General features: G+C 38.4%; 1 protein-coding gene across 4 annotated transcripts in view; it reads right to left on the reverse strand.

Moving 5' to 3' along the window:
* The window catches only part of MPPED2 (metallophosphoesterase domain containing 2), a 111,478-nt gene that overhangs the window by 74,364 nt on the left and 22,708 nt on the right, over positions 1–14,406 (reverse strand). The window lies entirely within an intron of this gene.

Consider the following 14,406-nt stretch of genomic DNA (forward strand, 5'->3'; position numbering starts at 1 on the left):
CAGAATAGTAGTCCACTAATGTCTCAAATCATCGAAGCAATAAAATCAAGCTCCGAGTTCCCTAAAATCACTCAAAATAATGCTGTTCTAAGACTGATTGTGACAAATTAGCAAATCAGGCACATTCAGAAATCAGTGCCTGAAAGTAAAAGCAAAATTAAACAGGTTTTCTTAGTTTTGCTTTCCACATTACATGAAACAAGTGATAGCACACATCACTATGAATCTCTTTTTCTTAAACCCTCGTAATTGCAATGAGATGCATGATGTACAATAGAAAATAAAGCACAATTCTAAAAAAAACAGTGGTTCAAAAAAATCAAACTCCATGTGGATTTATACTGTTTCCAATGGAAAATTTCCACTGAAAAATTCAGGCTCCACAAGATGATGTTTACTTGACTACACTCTTTGGACTGGATGTGAAGGGGCAGTTTGGTAGATAGCTTTTTTCTGGTTTTAGTATTGCACCTCTTATTCCATCCAAAGCAGCAGGTACAATTACTTGAGTCATACAATTGGTTACCACTACAGAAATGCACTGCAAAAAAAAATGAACTCCAACAATCACTGGATTCTTCTTCTCTACAAGGGTCAGAAATTAGTAAGGTTATTATTACAGAGGAAAACTCATTTATGCATTGAAACCACACTGGCAAGCTGGGCAGAACTGTAATTACAGCCCACAGTGCTTTTGTACTTGGTGTCTTCCTCACAATAACTGAAGGTAAGTCTAAACTTTTCAAACAGCATGTCACACAGTAAACACGAGGGTCTTCAAATCAACATTTTCACACTTCCAAGAATGTTTACTCCAGACAACACAAAAAACAAACATTGACTTTCATCACTACTATATACCTTGTTTAGATCATCTCTGCATGAGCTATGACCAGCACTGCCTGTCTCTGGGGAGTCAAATTTTGTTCATACACAGCAGCTATGCTTTTGCTATTCTCTGCAGTTTGTTTCCAAACAAACTCCGTTTTGCTTTAGGCAATTCCCATTAGAGTATGACACCAAAACCTGTTCAGGATTTTTCTATTCATGCAATGACTTACTTACAGAAAATTCTATAATTGAAGCTCATTATGTTCCTGACCCTTCTTTCTCCTTTTTACAAACACTATGATGTTGCCAAGTAACCTTTTTTCTACATCTTAGCTTAATTTCTTCTCTTACTCAGTAGTGCTTGCCTACTAAGTATTTGAAAGTGAGATACTGAAGGATACTGTGTCCAACCCATCAATTTATCTAACTCAAAACAGTCCTTCAATAGAAAATTAATAAAAGTGGTGTTACTGCCAGTCCTAAAGGCTCAAGGTTTATTTTTCCCCCATCTACAGCTACAGTATGGCAAACAGCAAAGTGAGATTTTTCTTTTTCACTACATCACAAGAGGACTGGCCTCTGAACTTGTGCAATCAGTTATTGAAGTAGGCAAGGCACTACCCTTTCACAGCTTTTGGCAACACATTGCTCCCTAGCAGGCTTCTACCTGGGCTGTGAATGGCATCCATTCTTATGGTGGTCTGCTCACCTCATGACCCAGCATCTGGGGATTACAGATGGGCATTTCTCAAAGCTCTGTAACAGTTACGTATCTGACACTCACTGCAATTCAACAGGAGATAAAAGAATCATTTCAGCCCAGCCTACCATCAGTCTCTGCTGAATCCAAGCACATACCTAAGAAATTCAAAGGGTTCTTTAACATTTGCTCCAAACACACAGCACAACCAGCTACATTCAACACTCCATCACCACCAGTACTTTATTCGTTCAGTCCTCTTGAGGTGGCAGACTGAAACACTTTACAGATTATTTTATCACTGCATTTGGAAACACATGTTCATGGAAAGATGCTGTAAATTTTCTTCCAGAATAGTTTAAATGTTCATACTTTAGAACTAATACAGCAATTAAGAAAAGGAAGACAAAGTAACAAAATAACCAAAAAACCTCAAATTTACAGTTCCTCACACACTACTACAGCTGAATCAAATGACAACATAAACCGGCTCCGATTTGGATTGCTCAGCTACCACTAACCACTATCTCCCTCCAAAGATGGCACTTCAAGACAGCAAGTTACCACAGCACTTCCGGAGAGCGAGGCCATGTAAGTAAGCAAGCCCCTCGCTGCCCCTCACTCTGCTGCTGGGCCAGGTGAGGGTCCTCATCCATTGCACAGCAGATTTTGTCACGGCTTTACACTTTAAAAGTGGATATGAAGTAAATAAGCAATGAGCAACACAGAAGTTACCAAAGGGATTTTGACAGCAGGATAGGAAGATTGAAATCAGAAACTCACAGAGGAGGGAAACACTGGGATTGTCACATGCACAGAGGCAAAGGACTTGATTTAGGATGTCATGCTATGAAACAGACACATCAGCTGTATATTTCTGCCCAAGCTTTGATGTCTTATAAAAAAGCAGCACTAGAAAGAACCTGAGACAGAAAAGGCAGTGCAGCCCTCCAAGACATAGCTGCAGACAGAATTACGCTGGGACCCTGTTTTCAAAGAAAATTTAGAAAAAACAAAGGAGCATTTTTCTAAAAGAAATAAGTTTTGATTGTAAAGGATAATTCTGCATGGGTGAGTTCAAATGCTGAAAATCCAGGGCTCTGGCTGGGTTAGCCAGTCCCTGGGAATGCCTGTGCTTAGAGAGCTGAACCCACAGCCTTTTCACTTCCTTGCTCTCTTGAGTTTTGAGATATGCAGGCCCCAAATCCCCTCTTATAGAACAGTTCCCAAGAAACCAATTCATCCATGGAGACAGAATGAAAATCTTAAACATTAAGCCAGGAAGAATTTCCAGTTCCCAACATGGAATAAATCATTCAGATGAATGCAGTATCTATGCTGGACAAACCATTTACAGATGCTAAAAATCCTTCCTCTGCCCCAAACTCTATAACTCAAACTAGCAGTACCACTATTACTTCTCACAGTCCACCACTTTTTAAGCTGTTTTTGTTGGCTTTGTTTCAGGTGAACAAGTCAGTACAGTGACCATGTGACTTTACTGTTTCCCAGGCTCACCACATGCGCCCATGACATACAGGCCATGTCTGTCCTAGACTGTTTCACATTGCATGGTATCTTTTCATCTCTTCGTAATTTCTCCACCGTGTTACATTTTGGGGTTTTATGACATCTAAATTAGTATTTATTATAGATACACTTAAGCCCAGACTTCAAGTCTGTGTACCACATAAAATATCTGTGTGTTGCTGCACCTACTCTACTGCTCTGAGAGTCATTTGGAGACAAAGTATCTAGTAACTGTTCTACATTAAAAACATATCTCTATTACCAGCTCTTAAAACATCACCTACTTATAAGTGCTTTTAATAGTCAATTTATTTACAGTTTAGCTTCATCTTGCGACATTTTCATACTCTTCCTGTTATTCCTATTTTCAAAACCTGCAAACCAAATACTCTTTCAAAGACTCAGTTACATTGGTATGTTTATTTTAGGATTCAAATGCAAACACCTTCTGCAAAAGCACTTCAAAAAGCTTGTTTGTAAGTGCTATTAGTTCCCCTCCTCAGCTAAGGCAACAAAAGCTAATTTTGTTAAAACTGTAAAACAAAAGCAATATATTTTCTACATACTTTTTTCTTTCTTTGAATTCACACCTCTGCTTCTATACATGCTTCCTTCCCCTGGCATGGGAAGTTCAAGGAAAGTGAATAATGGGAATTTCTGTGTAAACTCCTTGTTATGAAACTTAAAGTAATTTGTTACTGTAGCCAAACCTCACAGCTTTGTTATATTATATTGCTATTTTTCTTAGAGCCAGTCCCAAGTCCTGGAATTGGGTGATCATATGAGACCTATGACTTAATTATTGCTGTCAAAATATATCAATAAGTCTCTCAGTTGAAGAAAAATGCATGAAATGCACCTGTATGCACTGTAGACATTCAAGAAACGGAACAAAAACAAAAGATGTATTTTTTTTCTTATTAAAAACAAAATAATCTCAGTACTATTAGGCATTTTCACAATTTCAGAACCAGTTTTTAAAGCGTCAGACAGGAGGATTGTACGTAAATGCAATTGTTTAAAACAAAAAAACCCACATGCATTTAAAATATTTAGCTCAAAATAGTAATGTAAGTCTTAAAACATAGTGTCATTTAGTTTAGATGATCCAGCTAGTATGAACATGGACACATTACTAAAGACTTCATATACTATCAAGTTAAAAAACAGAACTCCAGCACTGAGCAGATATAGTCCCTCAGCTCTTCATTTGAACTTAGCAAGAATTTTTTGAGCTGCCTCACTCTCTCAAAGCTACAGTGGGGCAAGCTTTCTGTGCCTGTGCTACTCTGAACTGCATCTCCCATTGCCTCTCTGGATGCAATTCCCCAAATTTGTAAAGTATCCTGGAATATCCAGGTATTTTCTTTTTCCCTTTACTGAAGCACTCATTTCTTAAAAATGTCTTCACGACAGCATCTCAATACACAACATTTCAACTGCCCTGTGTGCTCCAGCTGTAAGAAAGACGTTGGCAGCCTGAGACATAGCAACAACCTTTCCACTGAGCTGCCTGTTTGGGACTCTCCACAGCTGGGCAGGCAGGGCATACGCATCTCCTCACCCATCACCGTGAAAACCAGTGAAAGGACTATCATCAGGCACACATCAGAGCCAACAGCACACAGTCAAGACTAAAGATTCTGAATGACAAAAATGCAGAAAAAAAAAGCAAATTACACTAAGAGAGGCTCTAAGACTCTTGGGAAGGTGAGCAAGACCATGTATTTTTTCCCAAGGACTCACTAGGCATCAGGGGGATTTTTATCCAGTGCCCTCTCTCCTCCACTGCAGGTTCAGTCACCCACACTCAGATCAATGCAGCTCTGGCACACATGGCTGTGCCTTCCCAGTCGCTCCATCTCATTGGCTTTGCTCCCTGAATTGGTTTGGCTCACTCAGTTCAACAGGCCCTGGCACCTTTATCTCCTCAAGTCACCTCACTATGAATGCCAGAGTAGATGCTGCTTTCTCAAGCACAGTTGTAGATCCCAATCCTAAATGAGACTCTACATGAAGAAGGTCCAGTCACAGGAACGGATTACAACAGGAACTGAAAAAAAGGTGCAAAAACCAGTGCACCAGGTAAGAAAAGGACAAGAAAACGACTGCAAGTCATCAACCTCCACAGGGTCACCTCGGCACCTCTTCCTCCCCTTCCAGGGTCATTACAGAGCTCACAGAACATGGAACGTGAAAGCTCAGTACACATCTCTCACTCCTGGTTGTCACACAGGAGACATACCTCCAGGCCCGCTGTGCTATTTAATACTCCTGTGTCAAGATATGTGTGGTCCTGAAAATTCACTTGAGTCAGTCAAGAATTCCTATCGCTTTGTAACTTGGATCTGTAAATTCCAAACAAACCAGGCCTCATACAAATATTTTTGAGGCCGTAGATTATCGTCTCGGTATTTATAACTGATATGCCATTAAAAGGGAAACTACAAAAACTCTGATGAAGGGAACAGGCAGGTTAACTGATCACATGGTACACTTCACTGGAAGGTGGACAGTCTGCAAATTCTTACAGCATAAATTCAGCACATCATATAGATATCCAGCTATCTGCAGCCGGAAAAATGTATACATGCACATACACAGAGCTAATTCTGTGGTGCAACACATACTGAATGACAAAGCCAAACACTCATTTTCTCTCAATAAATACAATGAATGCTAAAATATAGCATTGCTTTAGCTGGCTGCTGGCAGCCATTATTTGTTTAAATCATACAAATTTTGTTAATTCCATCTTCCAGCATGGCCAAACACCAAGAAAACAGTTGGTTTCTTCCTGACTAAAAATAAAGGGATGGAAATACCTTTCAACACTCCCACTGGTAAATCTTATTTGTGCAAGCACATGTATCCCAGAACAGACCACTCCAAATCAGACAGAAAGCCATACCTCTTCTGGAAACCTCCATGTACATGTGTCACCCATCAAAACCTAAGAGAGAGTTCTGGAAACTGTAAACCAGAGGTCTGATATTTATTTCAGAAATGGCATTAATTGTGTGTCGGTGCAATGTGGAAAAAAAAAATAAATTACATTTACAAACCCACAGGAGGATTCAGTGCACCGCTCAGCAGCTTACTACTAACGTTTCCAACAATTATAGCTGCAGGGAAATGATGGACCCTTTTATTACAGGTTTTGGAGCTGTTTTACTTCCAGCAAGATTTATGAGATTAAACAGAAATGACCTATATTATCCACTGTCACAATCTGGGCAAACTTAAGGAAGCCTGCCTTTATAAAGGAATTTATAGTAATACATCTTCTCAGCCTGATATAAACCTCAAGTAATTAAGAGTCCAAACTGTTAATCTCAGATTCTGGTCAGTAATAAAACCAGAAAAGAGCTAAAATACACATTTTTCTATGGTGTTCTTTCGGGGAATATAGTCAGCTGGTCTTTTTTCTGAAGTACCTAACCTCCTTTGATATTAATGGGAATTCAGAAATTGAATTGCTCGAAGCTTTTGGAAATCCTATTCATCATACTTTTGCAGATGACATTTCTTTTTAGTCAATGAAATACCTTCTAAAATTTGGCTATAACTGGCTTTCCAAAGGTCAGAGAAGCAAAACAACTGAAACCAAACAGTACCAGCACCACTCTAAGGCCCAGGCAAAAGTTTCCTTTAAATAAAACAATAAATTGCTGGTTTTATGCTAGTATGGTTTCATTTAAACGTCTCATTAAGAAGCACTTTTTCTTTTGTTGTTGCTGTTGAGGGACTGTTATAAATTAATGCCTTTCTCCCACCCCAAAAGAACTCATTTGCTGATAAAACTGCACCTAATAGGAAGGTACACCAATAAGCTCTCTACACTGAAAGCAGATTTTTATTCCCCTACTATAAGCTCCACAAACTTCCACTCAGGAGATGTACTCAGAAAATACAATCTGGCATCCCAAACCCCAATGAGATGTGAACTTAGAGTCAATTTTAATTTAAAGATTTGAAAAATACGCATTTTTATATTTCAGTAAGTCAGGTGAAACTAATACATGGTATCCTTCCAACCATTCTAATTGTAGGATTCATAAAATAGGGAACTTATTTCTAAGCTGGAAACCATAGAAGGCTTTAGCCCTTGCTTCAGGAGTTTAACAGTTTTTCAAATTGCAATGTAAAAAAAACCAAAAAAAGCCAAAAAAAACCCACCAAAAACAAAAAAAAACCCAAAAAACAAAACAAAAAAACCCCCAAAACCCCCAAGACAAATAAAAGCAGATCTCTAGGACAGATTAAATTTAATTGGTTTCACTCTGACTTGACAGATCAAGTCGTTCTCAAAAATTGCAAAACAGTTTTGGTCCAATGGACAAATGTAGAAAACTAATGAGATGACTTATAATTACAAAGCTCTGTCAAAAAAAGAATTGTATAAACATCTATTGCAGCACATATTCCATTTTTTATGCCCATTTGTATTAAGATTGAAATTTGGAATGCCCTAAAATGTACACAATTCAGAAGTCTAACTCAACACTTTCTCTTAGAGATAATAAATTCAGCGAATAGACAGTAAATCTTCTGTAATAAGGCAAGTGGACAATTAAACTTAAGGCATACAACATTTTTAGGAGAATTTATTAACTTCTGGAATTTGCTACCAAATCTAAAATCTATCTTCATGTTTCAGAAAAAAATACTTAGTATTCAGATACCCAGAGGACTGCAGAAAATTACTCAAGGTTGGTTCTGATTCCTGCCTTGCCTCCCAACATATACTTGGTGTGAACTATAGTAACTACTTGACATTTCACTGACTTTTCAGATCAGGAAATAAATGTGTTCTTCTTTAATCCCCAACTTAAGTATACAGGCCAAGTAAGAAAGTCTACACATAGCCTTCTCAATCATTTTACTTTCCAGCCTCAAGGTATCACCCTCTCCAGGGACAAGATGCAATTCAACCTCCATGCAAGTGAAGTGTTTGCCGTCTCCTAAACAGATTGCTAACCACGAGTCTCTCTAGTGCACTGTCTTATGAGTTGACCTCCACAGAGGTGACAGAATCAAGTCCAAAAAAAGCCATTCAAAAGGAGGACAATTCATGCTGGGCAAATGACACTAATTCCCATTTTTAAGTTACTAAGGGCATACAGTGTCATCAACACGTCTATCAAATTGTCACTGATGTTAGGAGGAGACTAGTGAACAAACAGAGCAGAACATATAACTCAAATAAAAATAAATTTCTTGGTATTCATTCAGGATGAGACACCATTTAAAAGAAGTAAACTGGCAGAAATTCCATATTACCTACAAAATCAATTTGTGGGTGTGAACCTGTACAAAAAACTGTCTCCATCTGGAGGTGTATTCTCTCCTGTATCTAAACTCTAACCAACTTTTTGAAGATATTAACAATACAATGTTTCCCATTGAAATCTGGGCATCTAACACTATTTTCCTACTAAATAAAAATCTTCAGAACAGTCACGCTGTCGTAAAAGGCCTTCTGCCACCCAGTCTCAACTACATGAATGATTTCAGCCCTAAGAAGCATTCTGCGGGGAAGATGATTAAATATAGACAGCAATTTTGTTCTCCTAATGTTAAGTTCTTGTTTTTAATAGGAATAGAGAGAGAGGATTATTAACTAGCTTCATGAACACCAAAATACAGATTCCTACTCAGTATCCAGGTGACCAAAAACCTCAGTATTACAATAAAATGGCTGACTGAAATTATGTAAGCTTTCATGTTACATAGTCATGCAGTTGGCTTACTATTCCTATACTCCTGGTTAATTCCATTGACAAAAATTTTGACAGTCATCTTAAAGTCAACTTGAATTCTGGATTTAGACTGGCAAGGGATCTGAATCTGCCTCATGATGTATAGAAAAGTATAAATTTATTTGCTATCATTTTCTTTGAAAAGAGGAAAAATATACCAAAGTTCTGCTCTTAAATATTCTCTCAGCACTTCACAGATAACTTTGTCGGAGACATAGAAACATAAACTACTACTTTAGGCATAAAATTCTACCGGAGAGAATTTTGCACTTTTATCTTTTTAGTCTTTTTTTTGTCTATTGCAATTGTCTTCATTACAGCTAACATCATCTCCCTGACATGCACATCTAAAATAAAACTCAGTTGCAGACAGAACTGGATTCAATCAGCAAAATGCTGCAACTCCTTGGTGACCAGATTGGAGAGGGCTGTACTATCTCGAACGGTAGACGCTGAAAGCAGGTTCCTTTATTTGTGAAAGACTGTGCCAAATACATTCCCAGCTAAAAAGCATTATACCAGACAGTTTTCTCCCTCTCTTCTCTCTCTCCAGTATTAAACAACTTGTGATGAGGAAACCACAGGTCAAATAGTATACATTCCACAATATGTCAAGATACAAACATTAGTCTGCACTAGCAGAACACTGCACAAATGCAGCTTCAGCTGGAGATACTCCTTAGAATTGCACAATTCATTCTTTCTTCCCATCTTTATTTTCTTTTTCAAAGTCACTCTTTTTTGGTGTTCCCATACACTTTCTCCTAAGCAATGAGTATACGTATGACACAGGCTGCTGAATTCTGCACCAGTGCCTTCTTGTAGAAAATTTTTAGACTTGTAGATAAAAACCAGCACATGAATATTTGTGTTGCACCTTCCCTATGACTTGTCTGTGGCATTTATTCGACACATGTCATGTTTAGACAACATTATGAGAAGCACTGCTGCATATATGATCAGGAGGTATTATCAATAATGTAGTTAATAAGCAGAGGGTTTGTGGGCAGTCACAGTGTTACAAGTTATCTAAGAACATTTTTGTTTCGCTTGTATTTCTATCATAAAAATTAATGACTTACAAGTCCTCAGTGGGAGCATCTGGCACATTCATACTTATCAGAACTGTTACTGACTTCAGCAGTTAGCAATTATTCCTACTGTATTAAACTATTTATTTCCAGAGATGTATCCCCAAAAAAATCAAATCCAAAATCAATTATAGTCAAGACAGAAATCTACCTCGGGGATACTTTTAGAAAAAGCAATTTAAAAATGCATTTACTTTTGCTTCTGTGCCAGTAACAAAAGACATGGAAAACAAAGGAAGAACAACAGAATCATTTTGATTTTTGTATCTACAAGTCAATTCCAAAGCCAAATAAACTGTAACCCCTCAATATGCAGCTTCCATATGTGAACAGTAATAAGGTATTATCACACATGACTCAGAAGTTGTTGCTAATTGTACAAACCTACTTAGTATCACTTAATATGCAACAACGTAAGACCTTGAAAGCTTTCGAAAACTGTCTGCTTTCCAGATCTGTATGTTGCATACCATCAAAATTTCTGTTCACATGGCAGTCATAGAACTGCACTGCAGAAAGTAATTTCTGTATCAAATAGAAAAAAGCAAATACTTTCTAGCTTTTAAATTTAAAGGAAGAACATCACCATGAAAAGCTCCAGGAAGGAGGGAAACAAGTCATGCCGCATAACATTGTACGATCCAAAATGAGATGTGGGCAATGTAATGTCACTTACGTGATTCAGTTACAAGTGATGCAAATGCAATCTTACTGATTACACTTCAAAACAAAAGAGGCAATTTCATTACTTCAACCAATGCATTAGACATGCAAACACTATGAAACATCCTATCTGCAGCAGAATAAACAGAAACCATCATTTCCCATCTAGATGAGAATAACCAAGATGGGTGAAAATCAGCCTATTGTGGTGGGTGCTGATAATGCTTAAACTGACTAATGGTACATTTCAGCTTACATAGTCGGAGGTACATAAAGTCTCACACACATAGATTAATTCCACCAAAACCCATTTTAATAAGCTAAAGAAGGAGAAATTGTACCTCAAGATTCTTCCAATCATGAGTTAAGCCCCAAAAAAACCAATCCCCCCCAAAACCAACACCATCCATTCTTCTTTTTTTTTTTTTTTTGCAAAAGAATAAGTTTCATTAGTTTTATTTATCTTCTGGTTTCTTGAAACTGGGGAATATGAGGAGGTAACTAAGTAAGGAAGACAGGCTGTGTGAATTAAAAGTACCATAACTTCTTCTCTATGACTCCCCAAGGAGTCTATTTATTAGGCACAGTCCTGTTTTCTGATTTAGCTTAAGCACTTTTCCTAAAGAATATGAATGTCCACACCCAGAAGAATTTCAGAGAACCAGCTGCAGAAACAGCCTTTTCTGTAGGAACTATCTTGAATCAGTTTCCTTATAGGAATACACACTTAGTCTCAGGTCTCATTTTCATACTTTTCCTAGTATTTAGAAAGAAATTTATATGTTTTTAACATGTACTCCAAGTAATAAAAACTTAAAGCAAGCTTCAGCTACTTGAAAATTCACAGCAGAATAGACAAACTAGGAAAACCAAAATATATCAACATCTGGAATATCAGGGTGCACTTACTGTCACCTATACTAACTACCTTGGGTAGGTGGGTTTGAGATTTTTTTAAACAATCAAAACTACTTTTGCTTTGACTTAGAATATGTGTAAAATTGCACCCACCTACCCATCGACAATAATTTTTCTCAGCGTGCAGATGAAATGTCAGTTCTTTTCACTGTCATTGTGGGGCAGGAAAACACACCTTCCAGGGACAGACTATGACAGAATTCCACAATAGCTCTGCAAGGGTATGGGAATTGCAAATAAAAAAATAAACACATTTCCCTGAGTCTTCAGGGAGAAAATATTACTAAACATTCTGACAAATATATTAGCTAAAACCTCCCAGCATCTTTGACAAGCTTGTAACTATTCTAAGGAAACAGACTAATTCAGTAATTTGCTCAGAGAGGCACCCCCTTCCCCCCCAACCAAGAAAAAATACCACAAAAACCAATCCATAACTGTTAAAACCTGGGAGCACCTGTCCTAACCATTTCTTCCTTTACATCTGGATCCATTTGGTGTTTTAGTTTTCATTACACTTCTGCATTCTGGTGGTGCCACTGAAATTTCCATCTGGATAGCTCCAAGTGCTTACTGAAGTCAATGAAGTCAAAGTTTATAGTAACTGTAACACTACACACAGGAAAGTGAAACTATTCTATTCACATCAATACTTTCACAGTCATCTGTTTTAAACAAAATTAGCAGTTACGATTCTTAGTTCTTTGACTGAAGTGATTGACTTCCTGCAACCTTTCTTCTCATTCCTCCCTCAAAACTACTTGGCAATCAAGAACACTTACAGACTGTTTTGTAACCAATACTGCCCTTAAGGGCAAAACCGGCAAGATACTTCAGTCTGTTCTGGAAATCCCTTCTGCAATTGATTATTTTGCCCAGTTCCACTCTACTGGTTTACTTTGGCCTATAAAATCTAGAGCTCCTTCATCTTCTGCAAGCTGTGAAGGCTTGAGACTTAACTATACCCCTAAAGGGCAAAACTGTCTCTTTCTGGAATGAAGAGGTTCTGGTCAATCTGCCTTCTGCAAAATTGCTCTAAATCTTTCCTCAAGAACAGCTTTGCGTGCAGGCTGCTGCAGAAACCAAATGGTAACATGCTCACTCAAGCTTTCCAGCAAGCAACTACTTTTACATAAGAAACCATCTCTAGCACTTGCTTTTATTCCATTGTTATTACCTACAGTAACAAAGATCAGGGTCTATTTCTCTCCTTGTTAAATAACATGCTAGATTTTTTTTAAAATAATGATCATCTTTAACTGATGGAGAGAATATCAGGCAGTTCCAAAGAGCTATGCTTATCTCCACCCACACAAATCACATTTTCTTGTCTGAAACATCAAAACCTCCCAAAAGACCATTTCTCACCAAAGCAATATCTTGCTGTTACTATGATTTGATACCCATGTATCCTTCACAATGTGCCACCAAGCTAGCAGCAAATACAACTTAGTTTAACAAGCAAGGGTGTACCTTTTTTGTAGAACAGCTAATTAAAGTGGCTGACAATCATTGCCATGTAGATCAATGACATTAACTGTGTAACGATACTCTTCCTTATAAGCCACTTTCCCTTGGTGTGCACACACAAGCACAAAACACAACCCAGTAAGTCTCTCTGACCTTGACCTTTGCTAAAAACTATGCCCAGAGAATAGCCTGAACTACTACTAGCCATTGTACTACTCAGTATGAGGAGACCTGCCAGGTATACACACCAACAGTCCCAGGACCTCAGGAAGCAGGGGTACACCTAGCTGTGCTTGACTTAAGACCAGTCAGCTACCCAAAGGGAACTGAACCTCACAGAAATTTAACAAGGTCTCTGACTTGTGGCATGTGTCACTCACTTTTCAGTTCCCAGCCTGATGGCAAAAATGCAATTCTTGTCCAAGCACGACGGGAACATGCTTATATGAGGAAGGACAACTGCAGTATGGAACAAAGGGAATTCAGCCCTGGGACGTTAAGTATGGCCTGCCACCAGTTTAACAAGATGTCAGAGCTGCACACCAAGAATAATACAATCTACACTTTTAGATTTGTACAGACACTTTTAGATTTTGAAGCAAGTGCAGAGAAGTGCTGTTGACTGCATAAACCATGCTGTCATTTTTCACATTGGTAAGCAAAGCAGAGGAAAGTGTTAACCATGAAGACCTGTTGTCTCCTGGATTTCCCCTGATGGTTCCCAGCCCTGTGATTCCCTCTTTCACAAGTGTCCCACCATGCTCAGACTCATGGAAGGTAGTGACTTTTACCAAAAAGTCTATCAAGATGTTCCCCTTTACCATATGCCCCATTCACAGATTTAGAAAAGACACTATTTGCAGGCTAAGAGTGTAAAATAAACAAGCAGAGACTTGGTCCTCCTTAAAAGCTAGAGTGTAAAAAAGTGAGTCATGAACCACTTCATGGGTACTTGTTGGGAATATGGGAAAAAAGGACTTCTTCCTCTCCCACTGACCCAGAACCTATACTGGGAGCGTACAGACAGGTCGCTGATCACATTCTCCCAGTCACTCCTCCTTTCCAGGCAAGTTGTCCAGCCAAACCTCTTCCCAATCTCATTCACAGTGCAGCTGCAATAACAGTTGTCTGAATCAGTACTACAAGTCAATAATTCAGGCAACACAGCCTATAATGGAGCACTCAGCAGAGCTGTACAGACATAGACATAGCTCGAGCTGTTCTCCTGTGCCTACCTTGCTGCTTCTCATGGTATGACATCTGACTTGGACTAGCCCTGGAAGCTGTGTGGCCCCTCCATGAACCAATTCAGCTTCACAGGCAGGTGAATACAAGCACAAGTGAAGCAACAGGAGCTCTGGGACAAGGCAGGAATGAAGGCAGTGGGCTGTTTCTTTACATGTTGGATCAACACAATAATTTTTGTTAAATGGTGCTTTCC

Source organism: Colius striatus, chromosome 7, assembly GCF_028858725.1.
Source record: "Colius striatus isolate bColStr4 chromosome 7, bColStr4.1.hap1, whole genome shotgun sequence".
Lineage (NCBI taxonomy): Eukaryota > Metazoa > Chordata > Aves > Coliiformes > Coliidae > Colius > Colius striatus.